Source organism: Gobio gobio, assembly GCF_949357685.1.
Source record: "Gobio gobio genome assembly, chromosome: 8".
Taxonomy (NCBI): Eukaryota; Metazoa; Chordata; class Actinopteri; order Cypriniformes; family Gobionidae; genus Gobio; species Gobio gobio.
Window position 1 is genome coordinate 52,485,984 of NC_137114.1, and position 20,047 is coordinate 52,506,030.

Genomic DNA, 20,047 nt, shown 5'->3' on the forward strand with positions numbered 1-20,047 from the left:
GGATGGACATGGTCAGAAACAATGCTCAGGTAGGCCGTGGCATTTAAACGATGCCCAATTGGCACTAAGGGGCCTAAAGTGTGCCAAGAAAACATCCCCCACACCATTACACCACCACCACCAGCCTGCACAGTGGTAACAAGGCATGATGGATCCATGTTCTCATTCTGTTTACGCCAAATTCTGACTCTACCATCTGAATGTCTCAACAGAAATCGAGACTCATCAGACCAGGCAACATTTTTCCAGTCTTCAACTGTCCAATTTTGGTGAGCTTGTGCAAATTGTCGCCTCTTTTTCCTATTTGTAGTGGAGATGAGTGGTACCCGGTGGGGTCTTCTGCTGTTGTAGCCCATCCGCCTCAAGGTTGTGTGTGTTGTCGCTTCACAAATGCTTTGCTGCAGACCTCGGTTGTAACGAGTGCTTATTTCAGTCAAAGTTGCTCTTCTATCAGCTTGAATCAGTCGGCCCATTCTCCTCTGACCTCTAGCATCAACAAGGCATTTTCTCCCACAGGACTGACGCAGACTGGATGCTTTTCCCTTTTCACACCATTCTTTGTAAACCCTAGAAATGGTTGTGTGTGAAAATCCCAGTAACTGAGCAGATTGTGAAATACTCAGACCGGCCCGTCTGGCACCAACAACCATGCCACTGTGGTGACCCACAAAGAGGACTGTTAGAGACATTCACTAAGGGACTGTACCTTTAAGGGAGAAGGAGAAGATTAGGTGGTTCCGGTTGAAACGTTTGTTGTGATGTTTTGATCTCCCTCGCTGTTGAGTTGAATAATAAGTGGAGAATAAAGCTGACTCGACGCATCTCCGTCTCTTGTCTCCTCCTTTATTGCACTCCACACCACGCTCAAAATTGCTTAAATCATCTTTCTTTCCCATTCCGACATTCAGTTTGGAGTTCAGGAGATTGTCTTGACCAGAACCACACCCCTAAATGCATTGAAGCAACTGCCATGTGATTGGTTGATTAGATAATTGCATTAATGAGAAATTGCTAGACGACTGGGTCAGAGCATCTCCAGAACTGCAGCTCTTGTGTGTGTTCCCGGTCTGCAGTGGTCAGTCTCAATCAAAAGTGCTCCAAGGAAGGAACAGTGGTGACCCGGCGACAGGGTCATGGGCCGAGGCTCATTGATGCTCGTGTGGAGTGAAGGCTGGCCCGTGTGGGCCGATCAAACAGACGAGCCACTGGAGCTCAAACTGCTCAAGAAGTTAATGCTGGTTCTGAAGAATCCTTTATGCCAATAAGGAGAAATGTCTTAAATTATCACAATACTTTCATGTTTAAAGGGTTATTTCACATTTTTCTAGTGATAAAGTATGTTTATGAGCTGCTCAATTCATAAAATGTAATTAAAAATGAATTAAGATACAATTTATTACTTAATGAAAACAATGGGAATCACTAAAAGGTTCTATGAAGAAGTTCCATGTTTGTCTACATGCTGTTTTACTGGGAAATACGTCACATTTTGAAAGTAAAATGGCTTGTTTTATCTTGACCTCCTGATGTTTGATAAGATATGAGATTATTTCAAATGTTAGATTCACAGATGAAAGACCTCCTAGTTAAGTCTGATAAACAAACACAACCACCAGTAGAGACAATCACCAGCAATCCATGCTCTTACTGACCCGTACTGTATAGTGGAGGATTTCCTATTGATAGAATCTGAGACCACACACACACACACACACACACACACACACACACACACACAAAACAACTGCATAGCAACACCCTTCCCATCACAGAGACATTTCCTGTCTCCATTGTCCTGCTACAGAACATACTGACCATAACACACACAGACACACAACATACGCAGAGGGCACATTACACACACACACTGCAACACAAATACTCTCCCACACACTGAATAACAACAGAGCTGCACACAATAGCACGCATGCACATGACTGCACACAGCAGCTCAGACGTCGTCTACACACACAGTGTGTATTTTGAGATATGGCCGCGTGTATAACGCCCCAGTGAGGGGGTGGAATTTGCACTCAGCACAACGGAAACCTGTAAAACATCACATCACTGTATGCAACTAGTGTGAACAACTAAAAGTATTCAGGCTTTACTTGATTTATTTCACCTTGTGTAGTGCACAAAAGCACGCAGAGGCAAAAATCAACACGCTCTCCTAATACCTTTGAGAAGTCATTCTGAATCAGTTCGTTCGGGATGGTTCAGGTGAATGAACTGTGTCAAATAAATGATTCACTTGTCTGTGCTTCTTTTCTGTAGCAGGCAGACTACGTGCATTTCTGACAATTTAACGCTGTCAGTTAAGATATTCATCCTTTTATTTTGCCTTTATTTGTAGGTCAGTGGAGATTTTGAATCAGGTAAATGCTGTTTCTGAGCGCAAAATTAGGGTAAAATGACAAGAAGTGGCCTTTACTTCAATTCACCCCTTCATGCCACTTAAAAATGACCGAAAACTAACTTTTATATTTTATTTTGATGTTTTTTTATTCCATATTTCCTATTTTTAGGGGATTTTACGTCACTAAATTATATTTATGCAGTATTTACAATACATTTATTCACTTTTTGAGCATGGACCTGAAAATGAAATTTCCAGCTTAAACTCTCATAAATCTTGAATGTTTTGGAGCACAGACTGAAGTTTGGTCTCGTTTTAAAGACGACACTTGGCAGATTGTTGCCGAAGTGAAAAAAAGTTTTAAAAAGCGAACTTTAATAAAAAGACTATTGTTATGAAAAATGCACAAAAATACTACAGTGCATCCGGAAAGTATTCACAGCCCTTCACTTTTTCCAAATTTTGTTGAGTTACAGCCTTATTCCAAAATGGATTAAATTTTATCATATTTTCCCTCAATTCTACAAACAACACTTAAATGTTTTTTTTCCCCCTCTCTTTCTTGTTGATTTTACCATCAACCTGCCAGTGGCAAAAGATGAAAAATAGCCTATATGGCTAAATCTGGCACATTTACATGATGGACTTGTATACTCATGTTAATTAATGTGCACTGCCCCTCATTTAAAAATAAAAATACAAATGCCCCATAATTACGACGTGAAAGACATTTGTTTGAAATCTTTGCAAATTTATTAAAAATAAAAAATGAAAAAAATCACATGTACATAAGTATTCACAGCCTTTGCTCGATACTTTGTTGAAGCACGTTTGGCACCAATTAAGTCTTTTTGAGTTTGACGCTACAAGCTTGGCACACATATTTTTGGGCAGTTTCTCCCATTCTTCTTTGCAGAACCTCTCAAGCTCCGTCAGGTTGGATGGGGAGTGTTGGTTCACAGCCATTTTCAGATCTCTCCAGAGATGGGGGTTCAAGTCTGGGCTCTGGCTAGGCCACTCAAGGATATTGACAGAGATGTCCTGTAGCCACTCCTTTGTTATCTTGGCTGTGTGCTTAGGGTCGTTGTCCTGTTGGAAGATGAACGTTCGCCCCATTCTGAGGTCCAGAGCGCTCTGGAGCAGGTTTTCATCAAGGATGTCTCTGTACATTGCGCCATTCATCTTTCCCTCAATCCTGACTAGTCTCCCAGTTTCTGCCGCTGAAAAACACCCCCACAGCATGATGCTGCCACCACCGCTTCACTGTAGGGATGGGATTGGCCAGGTGATGAGCGGAGCCTGGTTTCCTCCAGACATGATGCTTGCCATTCAGGCCAAATAGTTCAATCTTTGTTTCATCAGACCAGAGAATTTTGTTTCTCATGGTCTGAGAGTCGTTCAGGTGCCTTTTGGCAAACTCCAGCCGGCCTTTTACTGAGGAGTGGCTTCCGTCTGGCCACTCTACCATACAGGCCTGATTGGTGGAGCACTGCAGAGATGGTTGTTCTTCTGGAAGGTTCTCCTTTCTCCACAGAGAAACGCAGGAGCTCTGTCGCATAGTTGGACGCTTGAACATTTTGAGTTTACTCGCTTCATTCGCGCATGACAATATGGTGAATAAGCTCAATTTGCCGGCTTTAATTAGATTGTAGTCTCAATAGGGTGATTGGGACACTTTTTCCAAGTCATCTCAATGGCAATCACCCTGAAATCACACTATGTATAGCTCAAATTGAGTAAAGAGCGTTTTTTACAACTCACCAGACTGTCCGACCTCCTCACTCACTTTCTTCCAAGCAAGATCCTTTTATCCCTGTTTCTATAAAGTATGAAGATCCGGGTATCCACATATGATTTTGTCCTCATTGTTGTCACTACTAGAGCAAACTGCTGATTGGTTAACTTGGCGCGAATATCCACCAACGTTCAGATTTTTCAACTCGCGCGAATCACATGTCAAACGCTTAACTCGCGCGAATTGCGCAGCAGAATGTCTATTCACGTCTTTGCATTGACTTAACATGTAAATCACTCGCGCGAAACACTTCATTTGCGTCTGGTGTTAACACCATCAGAGTGACCATCGGGTTCTTGGTCACCTCCCTGACTAAGGCCCTTCTCCTCCAATCACTTAGTTTGGACGGGCGGCCACCTCTAGGAAGAGTCCCGGTGGTCCCAAACTTCTTCCATTTACGGACGATGGAGGCCACTGTGCTCATTCAACGCTGTAGAAATGTTTCTGTGCCCTTCCCCAGGCCAGATCTGTGCCTCCATACAATCCTGTCTCGGAGGTCTACAGACAATTCCTTGGACTTCATGGCTTGGTTTGTGCTCTGACATGCACTGTTAAAGGTAGGGTACGTAAGTATGATCTAAAACACTTTTGTCCAAATTTGTTTAAACTGTCTTTATATGTCAATACATAATTAAAATGTAAGTACTCTGAAAAAGAGAGTATAAAAATCGAGTGACTTTTTAATCTGCAATAAACACCGCTCATTATTTTCGTTTGGGCCGAATCAAGTGATTGGCTTGGGCGCCTGTCACTCTCTCTCGCTACCATGGCAACCGCCGCTTTTGCTCCAGGATCTGCCCACATGCGCCCCAGTGTTGCCAAGTCGGGCTACTTCAACACTGTTGCCGCGGCTGTTTTTCATGTCCGCGGGTTGAAGCGACCCCGATTATGTGATGTTTTACCCCGGGATTTGCAAATTTTAGCAGGCAGCCCTACCAAAAAGACACATATTTTACCCCCCAACGCGATTTTTACTGGAGAAACACGATTGGGCTTGTTTTGGGCTAGTTTTGAGTAGCAATTGGGCGGATTTTGGCAACCCTGGCGCACACGTTTGAGTTCACGAGGCTGTATTTCTGCTGGACAGGTAATCTTTCATTTTGATTATACATTTTTTTGGTTTATGTTTTCATGAAGCATGTCTCACTAGCACACGCGGCTGCCTAATATAGCTAACATAACATTACTTAGCATAAAGTTACAATGTTATACACTTAGCGAGCCATTAGTAGAGATGATAAATACTCAATATGCTTAGCTCAAGTTGATCGCTGTCGTGTTGAATTTCGCAAAATGTAACTTTAGATAACAAAATGCATGTGTAAAAGCTAGTTCACCGCATCCAGGAACTTTTTTTAGAGCTAAGTTAGCTTTAGCTGCTACCCTCTGTCTAAACTCTTTTACCATGTTCACTGGGAACTTTACCTGCACGTTTATTTCGGCCCTTGGTTTGTTTTTATATTCTCTACCTATGTTTTTATCTTGTATCTGTGTGTGTCGTAGACACTGTGTTGTGTGTGTATTTTAAACTTTACCAGTATCGGTATTCTAGCTTGAGAGTGAGTACTAAAACACATCTTATTTGTTTATATTCATAATGATAAAGTTAGATTCTGACATGATGTCACTACATGCACTTCTTCTCCGCTCGTCTCAGGTTAATAATGCGTCTTTCAGCTGATCGCGGTGGGCGTGGCGCGTTCATGTGTTTTGGGGGCGTGGCTTTGGAAAGAGCCCAGAAGGGAGAAGGTGGAGTGAATGGAAATAATGAGCTGTCTTTAAAACAGTCGTGAGAGGTCTACAGACACTCAATTTTCATACTTTCTTTTTCAGAGTACTTACATTTTAATTATGTATTGATATATAAAGAAAGTTTAAACAAATTTGTTAAAAAAGTTTGAAAAACTACCTTTAACTGTGGGACCTTATATAGACAGGTGTGTGCCTTTCCAAATCATGTCCAATCAGCTGAATTTACCACAGGCGGACTCCAATCAAGTTTTAGAAACATCTCAAGGATGATCAGTGGAAGCAGGAGCACCTGAGCTCAATTCAGAGTGTCATGGCAAAGGCTGTGAATATTTATGTACTTATGTACGTCTTTTATTTTTAATACATTTGCAAAGATTTCAAACTAAATTCTTTCATGTCGTCATTATGGGGTATTGTTTGTAGAATTGAGGAAAAAAATTATTAATTTAATCCATTTTGGAATAAGGCTGTAAGTAACATAACAAAATATGGAAAAAGTGAAGTGCTGTGAATACTTTCCGGATGCACTGTATTTTCAAAAACATGTTTTCCTCTAAAACTGCAAGTAAATCAAAGCCATAAATCTAAACAAGCTCTGTTTCAAATTTGAGGTTGATATCTCAAAAAATGAGCTTTCAGTGAGATTTAGTTTGTGTGCAGTACCAAACGCTTCCACTAGAGGAAATTCGTCTCCCGTTCATTTCCAATGCGCTCATTTTTGACGCGAGCAATACAAGTGTGACTATTTCTTTCAGGATCATTGGTCTGTGTTCACACAGCAAGTGCCAAAACCTTTACTAAGTAAAAAATTCGAGATAAAAAAAGAAGGAAAGTAAAAACTTTCGCTCAAAAATGACCGAAGAGCACCGGAGGGTTAAACAGATACTGTCTCTTTAAATAGCCTCGCCGTATTTAACTGTTTTTTTGAAGAGCTATTAGTGCTAAAAGGGCGGCTTGAATGTAGTTCAGCTACTTTAAATGATGAGTAGTTTGTTGCTTGGCAAACTTCGGCTTCACACACACAGACCACACAAACCACGCGACTAGCCCAAATCAAAGCAGCAGCAGAGATTCAAACACACAGGAACATTCCACTAATGTCTAAGAAAAAACTGAGAGCGAGATCGAGGGAGATGTTGTGGTTTTGTTGCTCTGAGACGCATGAACCCACAAGCAGCCCGGCAGCCTTCCCAGAAAACAACTATATTTCTGACAAGCACTCTAATGTAACCACAGCACACACACACACACACACACACACACACACACACACACACACACACACACACACACACACACACACACACACACACACACACACACACACACACACACACACACACACACACACACACACACACACACACACACACACACACACACACACTGGAGGCTTATGGGTCTAAAGATATCTATGGGTTGATGGGGGTTAACTCGCCAACAAGCTGAGATTTATGATGTGTTTGAGGAGACATTAGTCAAACAGCTACTGACACGCAGCTAAATTGGCTTGTTTAATTGTTTGGTTTGAACAATATAATTGATTTTCTGACTGCTTGTCTAATTAATTGTCGCAATAACCGAGGGTGTTTCCATCAGAAATATGAATTATTGAATTAACAATGGCTTATTTATCTGGTTATATACACTGTAAAAAAATGATGTGATCAATAAGTCGTTAAGCAATTTTCTACTTTTTATACAAGAGTCAACCCATTTTTTAAAGTCAAATTTAATGTAATTTAAGTTTAAATGACTTAAATATACAAGTTGATTGTACTTCTTAAATTTTTACAGTGTATAATGCACAGAAGAATATTTTTTTCACAGCTCATAATGTGTTGCTAATGTTACACAGACCATATCTAGCATGCCGCTATCAAGTTTTATCCTGTTGTTAACATGAATTAGCATGTCGCTAACATTATTCAACACGTTGTTACATTAATTAACATTTTGCTTACGTGTTTTACCTTGTTGCTACCGTGAATTAGCATGTTGCTAACATGATTTAACATTTGGTAGCATGAATTAGCATGTCGCTAGCATGATTTAGCATTTTCTAAGCATGAATTAACATGTCTTTAGCATGGATTCGCATGTCACTAACATGATTTAACATTTGGTAGCATGAATTACCGCTAACATGATTTAGCATTTTCTTAGCATGAATTAACATGTCGCCATCATGAATTAACATGTCTCTAGCATGATTTAACGTTTAGTAGCATGAATTAACATGTCTCTAGCATGATTTAACGTTTAGTAGCATGAATTAACATGTCTCTAGCATGATTTAACGTTTAGTAGCATGAATTAACATGTCTCTAGCATGAAAAACTAAATATGTTAATAACTAGATTGTTGATAACATGTTTTAGCATGATTTGACAAGTTTTGCAAGCATGTCCAAAGCTAGTTGCTAGGCTTTGTTTATTGGTTAGAAGGTAGTTTGTGCCCCGCCCCCTCGTGACGTGATTGGTTAGAAGGTGGTTTGTGACCGCCCCCTCGTGACATGATTGGTTAGAAGGTAGTTTGTGCCCTGCACCCTCATGACGTGATTGGTTAGAAGGTGGTTTGTGCCCGCCCCCTCATGACGTGATTGGTTAGAAGGTGGTTTGTGCCCGCCCCCTCGTGACGTGATTGGTTAGAAGGTAGTTTGTGCCCTGCACCCTCATGACGTGATTGTTAGAAGGTGGTTTGTGCCCGCCCCCTCGTGACGTGATTGGTTAGAAGGTGGTTTGTGCCCTGCACCCTCATGACGTGATTGTTAGAAGGTGGTTTGTGCCCACCCCCTCATGACGTGATTGGTTAGAAGGTAGTTTGTGCCCGCCCCCTCATGACGTGATTGTTAGAAGGTAGTTTGTGCCCGCCCCCTCGTGACGTGATTGGTTAGAAGGTGGTTTGTGCCCGCCCCCTCGTGACGTGATTGGTTAGAAGGTGGTTTGTGCCCACCCGCTCATGACGTGATTGGTTAGAAGGTAGTTTGTGCCCGCCCCCTCGTGACGTGATTGGTTAGAAGGTGGTTTGTGCCCGCCCCCTCGTGACGTGATTGGTTAGAAGGTGGTTTGTGCCCGCCCCCTCGTGACGTGATTGGTTAGAAGGTGGTTTGTGCCCGCCCCCTCGTGACGTGATTGGTTAGAAGGTGGTTTGTGCCCCGCCCTCTCGGGACGTGATTGGTTAGAAGGTGGTTTGTGCCCACCCGCTAATGACGTGATTGGTTAGAAGGTAGTTTGTGCCCACCCCCTCATGACGTGATTGTTAGAAGGTGGTTTGTGCCCACCCCCTCATGACGTGATTGGTTAGAAGGTGGTTTGTGCCCACCCCCTCATGACGTGATTGGTTAGAAGGTGGTTTGTGCCCACCCGCTCATGACGTGATTGGTTAGAAGGTGGTTTGTGCCCCGCCCTCTCGGGACGTGATTGGTTAGAAGGTGGTTTGTGCCCACCCGCTAATGATGTGATTGGTTAGAAGGTAGTTTGTGCCCGCCCCCTCATGACGTGATTGTTAGAAGGTGGTTTGTGCCCACCCCCTCATGACGTGATTGGTTAGAAGGTGGTTTGTACCCACCCGCTCATGACGTGATTGGTTAGAAGGTAGTTTGTGCCCGCCCCCTCATGACGTGATTGTTAGAAGGTGGTTTGTGCCCGCCCCCTCATGACGTGATTGGTTAGAAGGTGGTTTGTGCCCACCCCCTCATGACGTGATTGTTAGAAGGTGGTTTGTGCCCGCCCGCTCATGACGTGATTGTTAGAAGGTGGTTTGTGCCCGCCCCCTCATGACGTGATTGGTTAGAAGGTGGTTTGTGCCCACCCGCTCATGACGTGATTGGTTAGAAGGTGGTTTGTGCCCACCCCCTCATGACGTGATTGTTAGAAGGTGGTTTGTGCCCGCCCCCTCATGACGTGATTGGTTAGAAGGTGGTTTGTGCCCACCCGCTCATGACGTGATTGGTTAGAAGGTGGTTTGTGCCCACCCCCTCATGACGTGATTGGTTAGAAGGTGGTTTGTGCCCACCCCCTCATGACGTGATTGGTTAGAAGGTAGTTTGTGCCCGCCCCCTCATGACGTGATTGGTTAGAAGGTGGTTTGTGCCCGCCCCCTCGTGACGTGATTGGTTAGAAGGTGGTTTGTGCCCCGCCCTCTCGGGACGTGATTGGTTAGAAGGTGGTTTGTGCCCACCCGCTAATGACGTGATTGGTTAGAAGGTAGTTTGTGCCCGCCCCCTCATGACGTGATTGTTAGAAGGTGGTTTGTGCCCACCCCCTCATGACGTGATTGGTTAGAAGGTGGTTTGTGCCCACCCCCTCATGACGTGATTGGTTAGAAGGTGGTTTGTGCCCACCCGCTCATGACGTGATTGGTTAGAAGGTGGTTTGTGCCCCGCCCTCTCGGGACGTGATTGGTTAGAAGGTGGTTTGTGCCCACCCGCTAATGATGTGATTGGTTAGAAGGTAGTTTGTGCCCGCCCCCTCATGACGTGATTGTTAGAAGGTGGTTTGTGCCCACCCCCTCATGACGTGATTGGTTAGAAGGTGGTTTGTACCCACCCGCTCATGACGTGATTGGTTAGAAGGTAGTTTGTGCCCGCCCCCTCATGACGTGATTGTTAGAAGGTGGTTTGTGCCCGCCCCCTCATGACGTGATTGGTTAGAAGGTGGTTTGTGCCCACCCCCTCATGACGTGATTGTTAGAAGGTGGTTTGTGCCCGCCCGCTCATGACGTGATTGTTAGAAGGTGGTTTGTGCCCGCCCCCTCATGACGTGATTGGTTAGAAGGTGGTTTGTGCCCACCCCCTCATGACGTGATTGTTAGAAGGTGGTTTGTGCCCGCCCCCTCATGACGTGATTGGTTAGAAGGTGGTTTGTGCCCACCCGCTCATGACGTGATTGGTTAGAAGGTGGTTTGTGCCCACCCCCTCATGACGTGATTGGTTAGAAGGTGGTTTGTGCCCACCCCCTCATGACGTGATTGGTTAGAAGGTAGTTTGTGCCCGCCCCCTCATGACGTGATTGGTCAGAAGATAGTTTGTGACGTCCATCAGAAACACCAGCGATATCAAACCGCGTCTTTGGTTCACCCCAGTTTTTAAGAGAAAAAACTCAACAATGGTGTTTATGAATTTGCATGGTGTCTGAAAGCACATTAAAAACACCACATAGACACAAAAACAACATTAAAATAACAGTTTTCACCACAGGGAGTCTTTAAAAGAACCTTTTCTCCCAGTGTGAAGAACATTTTAAAAATCTAAAGAACCATTTTCACTATAAAAGTACCATTTGTGGAATGTTAACGGTTCGTAATGGAACCATCAGTGCCAATAAAGAACCTTTATTTTCAAAAGTGTTTAAGAACTGATCACCGAAAGGTTATTTGGGGGAACAAAAATGGTTCTTCTATGGCATCGCTGAGAAAACTCCCTTTATTTTTAAGAGTGTAAAGAATGTATGTGCTTAGAACTATAAAATATGTGCATTAAGTGAGTTATGAAAGAGCAACTTAAGTTATAACTCAGCAGTCTGCACCATCAGGGTCCCTGTTTAAACAACGGTGTCTGCACTACATAGCCGTGAGAGTTTCTGTCCATGACAACCTCAGAGAAAGTGTCGCCATGGTTAAGCGTCTCGGACACTGTGCTAATTAAACAGGAAAGTTTTAGCTTGTACACACACTGCTGCTTCTGACACACACACACACAGCAAACAGTTGTTTTTATCTTGTTGGTTCTACTTGGATTAGGTCCACAGCAGCTGCTACATGTGTGTTTGATACCTGAATTAGTGATGTGTCGTTCATGAACGATTCGTTCATTTTGAACGAATCTTTAATATGACTCGGGACTACAGAGTTGTCTCAGAGAGTGATTCGTTCATTTTGTGTTGACCGCGCATGCGCATTACGCTGAAAATGTACTGGAAAGAACAAAAATGATTAGTTCATCTTTTTTTATATATATAATTCTCAGTTAATATCAGACATAAACAAATATGGGAAATATATTGACTATTCAAGTCTAACATCACAAATTCAAGTCAATTAGACTATTACTACTTTTGAATCATATAGCACAAAAACACACACGCATACAGATAGATATACAGATATACAGATAGATATACAGATATACAGATAGATATACAGATAGATAGACAGATATACAGATAGATATACAGATATACAGATAGATATACAGATATACAGATAGACAGATATACAGATAGATATACAGATATACAGATAGATATACAGATATACAGATAGACAGATATACAGATAGATAGACAGATATACAGATAGATATACAGATAGATATACAGATATACAGATAGATATACAGATATACAGATAGACAGATATACAGATAGATATACAGATATACAGATAGATATACAGATATACAGATAGACAGATATACAGATAGATAGACAGATATACAGATAGATATACAGATATACAGATATACAGATATACAGATAGACAGATAGACAGATAGATATACAGATATACAGATATACAGATAGACAGATAGATATACAGATATACAGATAGATATACAGATAGACAGATATACAGATAGATATACAGATATACAGATATACAGATAGATATACAGATAGATATACAGATATACAGATAGATATACAGATATACAGATAGATATACAGATAGATAGACAGATATACAGATAGATATACAGATATACAGATAGATATACAGATAGATAGACAGATATACAGATAGATATACAGATATACAGATAGATATACAGATAGATATACAGATATACAGATAGATATACAGATATACAGATAGATATACAGATATACAGATAGATATACAGATATACAGATAGATATACAGATAGATAGACAGATATACAGATAGATATACAGATATACAGATAGATATACAGATAGATATACAGATATACAGATAGATATACAGATATACAGATATACAGATAGATATACAGATAGATAGACAGATATACAGATAGATATACAGATAGATATACAGATATACAGATAGATAGACAGATATACAGATAGATATACAGATATACAGATAGATATACAGATAGATAGACAGATATACAGATAGATATACAGATATACAGATATACAGATATACAGATATACAGATAGACAGATATACAGATAGATATACAGATATACAGATAGATATACAGATATACAGATAGATATACAGATAGATATACAGATATACAGATAGATATACAGATATACAGATAGATAGACAGATATACAGATAGATATACAGATATACAGATATACAGATAGATATACAGATATACAGATAGATATACAGATAGATAGACAGATATACAGATAGATATACAGATAGATATACAGATATACAGATAGATAGACAGATATACAGATAGATATACAGATATACAGATAGATATACAGATAGATAGACAGATATACAGATAGATATACAGATATACAGATAGATAGACAGATAGACAGATATACAGATAGATATACAGATAGACAGATAGATATACAGATAGACAGATAGATATACAGATAGATAGACAGATATACAGATAGATATACAGATATACAGATATACAGATATACAGATATACAGATAGATAGACAGATATACAGATAGATAGACAGATATACAGATATACAGATATACAGATATACAGATATACAGATATACAGATATACAGATATACAGATAGATAGACAGATATACAGATAGATAGACAGATATACAGATAGATATACAGATATACAGATAGATAGACAGATATACAGATAGATATACAGATATACAGATAGATATACAGATATACAGATAGATAGACAGATATACAGATAGATATACAGATATACAGATAGATATACAGATAGATAGACAGATATACAGATAGATAGACAGATATACAGATAGATATACAGATATACAGATATACAGATAGATATACAGATAGATATACAGATATACAGATATACAGATAGATAGACAGATAGATATACAGATAGACAGATATACAGATAGATAGACAGATATACAGATAGATATACAGATATACAGATATACAGATAGATATACAGATATACAGATAGATAGACAGATAGATATACAGATAGACAGATATACAGATAGATAGACAGATATACAGATAGATATACAGATATACAGATATACAGATATACAGATATACAGATAGATAGACAGATAGATATACAGATAGACAGATATACAGATAGATATACAGATAGACAGATACAGATATACAGATAGATAGACAGATATACAGATAGATATACAGATATACAGATATACAGATAGATATACAGATAGATATACAGATATACAGATATACAGATAGATATACAGATAGACAGATATACAGATAGATAGACAGATATACAGATAGATATACAGATATACAGATAGATATACAGATATACAGATAGATAGACAGATATACAGATAGATATACAGATAGATAGACAGATATACAGATAGACAGATATACAGATAGACAGATATACAGATAGACAGATAGATATACAGATAGACAGATAGATATACAGATAGATAGACAGATATACAGATAGATAGATATACAGATAGACAGATATACAGATATACAGATAGATATACAGATAGATAGATAGATATACAGATAGATAGATAGATAGACAGATAGACAGATATACAGATAGACAGACAGACAGACAGACAGACAGACAGACAGACAGACAGACAGATATACAGATAGATATACAGATAGATAGACAGATATACAGATAGATAGACAGATATACAGATAGATAGACAGATATACAGATAGATATATAGATATACAGATAGATATACAGATAGATAGACAGATATACAGATAGATAGACAGATATACAGATAGATAGACAGATAGACAGATATACAGATAGATATACAGATAGATATACAGATAGATAGATATACAGATAGATAGATATACAGATAGACAGATATACAGATAGACAGATATACAGATAGACAGATAGATATACAGATAGATAGACAGATATACAGATAGACAGATATACAGATAGACAGATATACAGATAGATAGATAGATAGACAGACAGACAGACAGACAGACAGACAGACAGACAGACAGACAGACAGACAGACAGACAGACAGACAGACAGACAGACAGACAGACAGATAGATATACAGATATACAGATAGATATACAGATAGATATACAGATAGATAGACAGATATACAGATAGATAGACAGATATACAGATAGATAGACAGATAGACAGATATACAGATAGATATACAGATAGATATACAGATAGATAGATATACAGATAGATATACAGATAGATAGATAGATATACAGATAGACAGATATACAGATAGACAGATATACAGATAGACAGATAGATATACAGATAGATAGACAGATATACAGATAGACAGATATACAGACAGACAGACAGACAGACAGACAGACAGACAGACAGATAGATAGATAGATAGATAGATAGATAGATAGATAGATAGATAGATAGATAGATAGACAGATAGACAGATAGATAGATAGGTGTGTGTGTGTGTGTGTGTGTGTGTGTGTGTGTGTGTGTGTGTGTGTGTGTGTGTGTGTGTGTGTGTGTGTGTGTGTGTGTGTGTGTGTGTGTGTGTGTGTGTGTGTGTGTGTAATATGTTTTTGTATAGGTGCTATAGGCCTATAAGCTATGTTACAAAGGTTTAGGTAACATTTTTAAACTGATTTTCATTAATAACACAAGGACAAAAAAAATAATATAACTCAATAGAGAAAAATAAAATACAGTTGATTCAAAATGAGTAATAGTCTAATTGACTTGAATTTGTGATGTTAGACTTGAATAGTCAATATATTTCCCATATTTGTTTATGTCTGATATTAACTGAGAATTATATATATATTTGACAGGAAGAACGAAAGACTCAAACCCGAAAGACTCGTAAGAACTAATCTTTTCTGTTTCCGCTACTGACAGCATTGACTCTATGGGACTGACAGGAAGAACGAAAGACTCAAACCCGAACTCGAGACTCGAAAGATGAACTAATCATTCTGTTCCCGGACCTGTGTCACATCATGGCCCGGCCCCAGATCAGAGTCAGACACAGACGAGTCGACAACTAACGTCTCGAGGAGTTCGAAGACACGAGAGGCGGAGAACAAACGTGATAAATATGAAGTTGCAAAAGAAAGAATGTCTCGGATCAGGAGGTGAGGTGAACTAACAGAGTTAGACAGGAACTAATAGAGTTAGTTTTACAAATGTATTCAACATTTTCATAAGTACTAGATGGGTTGGGCTATTTAACATGTCATTTTAATTATATTTTTCTGAAATGACTCGAAAAAAGATTCGTTCATTTTGCTGAACGAGACTCAAAGATCCGAGTCAGTAAAATGATCCAAACTTCCCACTACTAACCTGAATGAGGACATAACACAGGCCGCTGTTTCTTAAAGGGGTGGTTGATTATGATTGACTTGTTTAACTTTAGTTAGTGTGTAATGTCGCTGTTTGAGCTTAAACAACATCTGCAAAGTTACAACGCTCACAGTACGAACACAAATACAATAGCATGTCATAAAGCAAGATGACAACATAACCGTAATTAAACTAAACTACACCTGTTCTGTCTTCATGCAGCAGATATTCTCTGGCTCAACAGTTCTCACACCAGCGGTTTATAGATTATCATGAGCTAATATGCTAATCAATGAAGATAGTTAGCTCATAAGTTCATCAACTGACCCTTCAGAAACGTCCTGTCTCATTCTACATGCTGTCTCTTCTTCTTGAGTCTCTCCATCATTGTCCGACTCCGGTTTGATCATAAAAGGCTTAACAGTTTCTGTCATTTTTAGTGTGTTTCTGCGTGAGGTAATCAGAGCTGCTGACATGAGCTCTTGAAGCTCCACCCTCTTCCTGAAAGGGGCCTCATTTGCATTTAAAGAGACACAAAAAAACGGCACATTCTTGCTCACCCTCAAAAAGTGACATTTTTAAGATGCTATGAAAAAAGATCAGTGGGGTATTTCGAGCTAAAACTTCACATACACACTCTGGGGACATCATCCCTATCCCCTATATAGTGCACTGTCTGATCATTCCCTATCCCCTATATAGTGCACTGTCTGATCGTTCCCTATCCCCTATATAGTGCACTGTCTGATCGTTCCCTATCCCCTATATAGTGCACTGTCTGATCGTTCCCTATCCCCTATATAGTGCACTGTCTGATCGTTCCCCATCCCCTATATAGTGCACTGTCTGATCGTTCCCTTTCCCCTATATAGTGCACTGTCTGATCATTCCCTATCCCCTATATAGTGCACTGTCTGATCGTTCCCTATCCCCTATATAGTGCACTGTCTGAATAATTCCCTATCCCCTATATAGTGCACTGTCTGATCGTTCCCTATCCCCTATATAGTGCACTGTCTGATCGTTCCCTGTCCCCTATATAGTGCACTGTCTGATCGTTCCCTGTCCCCTATATAGTGCACTGTCTGAATCATTCCCTATCCCCTATATAGTGCATTGTCTGATCGTTCCCTGTCCCCTATATAGTGCACTGTCTGAATCATTCCCTATCCCCTATATAGTGCACTGTCTGATCGTTCCCTATCCCCTATATAGTGCACTGTCTGATCGTTCCCTGTCCCCTATATAGTGCACTGTCTGATCGTTCCCTGTCCCCTATATAGTGCACTGTCTGAATCATTCCCTATCCCCTATATAGTGCACTGTCTGATCGTTCCCTATCCCCTATATAGTGCACTGTCTGATCGTTCCCTGTCCCCTATATAGTGCACTGTCTGATCGTTCCCTATCCCCTATATAGTGCACTGTCTGAATAATTCCCTATCCCCTATATAGTGCACTGTCTGATCGTTCCCTATCCCCTATATAGTGCACTGTCTGATCGTTCCCTGTCCCCTATATAGTGCACTGTCTGATCGTTCCCTGTCCCCTATATAGTGCACTGTCTGAATCATTCCCTATCCCCTATATAGTGCACTGTCTGATCGTTCCCTGTCCCCTATATAGTGCACTGTCTGAATCATTCCCTATCCCCTATATAGTGCATTGTCTGATCGTTCCCTATCCCCTATATAGTGCACTGTCTGATCGTTCCCTATCCCCTATATAGTGCACTGTCTGATCGTTCCCCATCCCCTATATAGTGCACTGTCTGATCGTTCCCTATCCCCTATATAGTGCACTGTCTGATCGTTCCCCATCCCCTATATAGTGCACTGTCTGATCGTTCCCTATCCCCTATATAGTGCACTGTCTGATCATTCCCTATCCCCTATATAGTGCACTGTCTGATCGTTCCCCATCCCCTATATAGTGCACTGTCTGATCGTTCCCCATCCCCTATATAGTGTACTGTCTGATCGTTCCCTATCCCCTATATAGTGCACTGTCTGATCGTTCCCTATCCCCTATATAGTGCACTGTCTGATCATTCCCCATCCCCTATATAGTGCACTGTCTGATCGTTCCCCATCCCCTATATAGTGCACTGTCTGATCGTTCCCTATCCCCTATAAGTGCACTGTCTGATCATTCCCTATCCCCTATATAGTGCACTGTCTGAATAGTTACCCATCCCCTATATAGTGTACTGTCTGATCGTTCCCTATCCCCTATATAGTGTACTGTCTGATCGTTCCCTATCCCCTATATAGTGTACTGTCTGATCGTTCCCCATCCCCTATATAGTGCACTGTCTGATCATTCCCTATATAGTGCACTGTCTGATCATTCCCTATCCCCTATATAGTGCACTGTCTGATCGTTCCCCATCCCCTATATAGTGCACTGTCTGAATCATTCCCTATCCCCTATATAGTGCACTGTCTGATCGTTCCCCATCCCCTATATAGTGCACTGTCTGATCGTTCCCCATCCCCTATATAGTGCACTGTCTGATCGTTCCCCATCCCCTATATAGTGCACTGTCTGATCGTTCCCCATCCCCTATATAGTGCACTGTCTGATCATTCCCTATCCCCTATATAGTGCACTGTCTGATCATTCCCTATCCCCTATATAGTGCACTGTCTGATCGTTCCCTATCCCCTATATAGTGCACTGTCTGAATCATTCCCTATCCCCTATATAGTGCACTGTCTGATCGTTCCCTATCCCCTATATAGTGCACTGTCTGATCGTTCCCTATCCCCTATATAGTGCACTGTCTGATCGTTCCCTATCCCCTATATAGTGCACTGTCTGATCGTTCCCTATCCCCTATATAGTGTACTGTCTGATCGTTCCCTATCCCCTATATAGTGCACTGTCTGAATCATTCCCTATCCCCTATATAGTGCACTGTCTGAATCATTCCCTATCCCCTATATAGTGCACTGTCTGATCGTTCCCTATCCCCTATATAGTGCACTGTCTGATCATTCCCTATCCCCTATATAGTGCACTGTCTGATCGTTCCCCATCCCCTATATAGTGCACCGTCTGATCGTTCCCTATCCCCTATATAGTGCACTGTCTGATCATTCCCCATCCCCTTTAAAGTGCACCGTCTGATCGTTCCCCATCCCCTATATAGTGCACTGTCTGATCATTCCCTATCCCCTATATAGTGCACTGTCTGATCGTTCCCCATCCCCTATATAGTGCACTGTCTGATCGTTCCCTATTCCCTATATAGTGCACTGTCTGATCGTTCCCTATCCCCTATATAGTGCACTGTCTGATCGTTCCCTATCCCCTATATAGTGCACTGTCTAATCGTTCCCCATCCCCTATATAGTGCACTGTCTGATCGTTCCATATCCTCTATATAGTGCACTGTCTGATCATTCCCTATCCCCTATATAGTGCACTGTCTGATCGTTCCCCATCCCCTATATAGTGCACTGTCTGATCATTCTCTATCCCCTATATAGTGCACTGTCTGATCGTTCCCTATCCCCTATATAGTGCACTGTCTGATCGTTCCCCATCCCCTATATAGTGCACTGTCTGATCGTTCCCTATCCCCTATATAGTGCACTGTCTGATCGTTCCCTATCCCCTATATAGTGCACTGTCTGAATCATTCCCCATCCCCTATATAG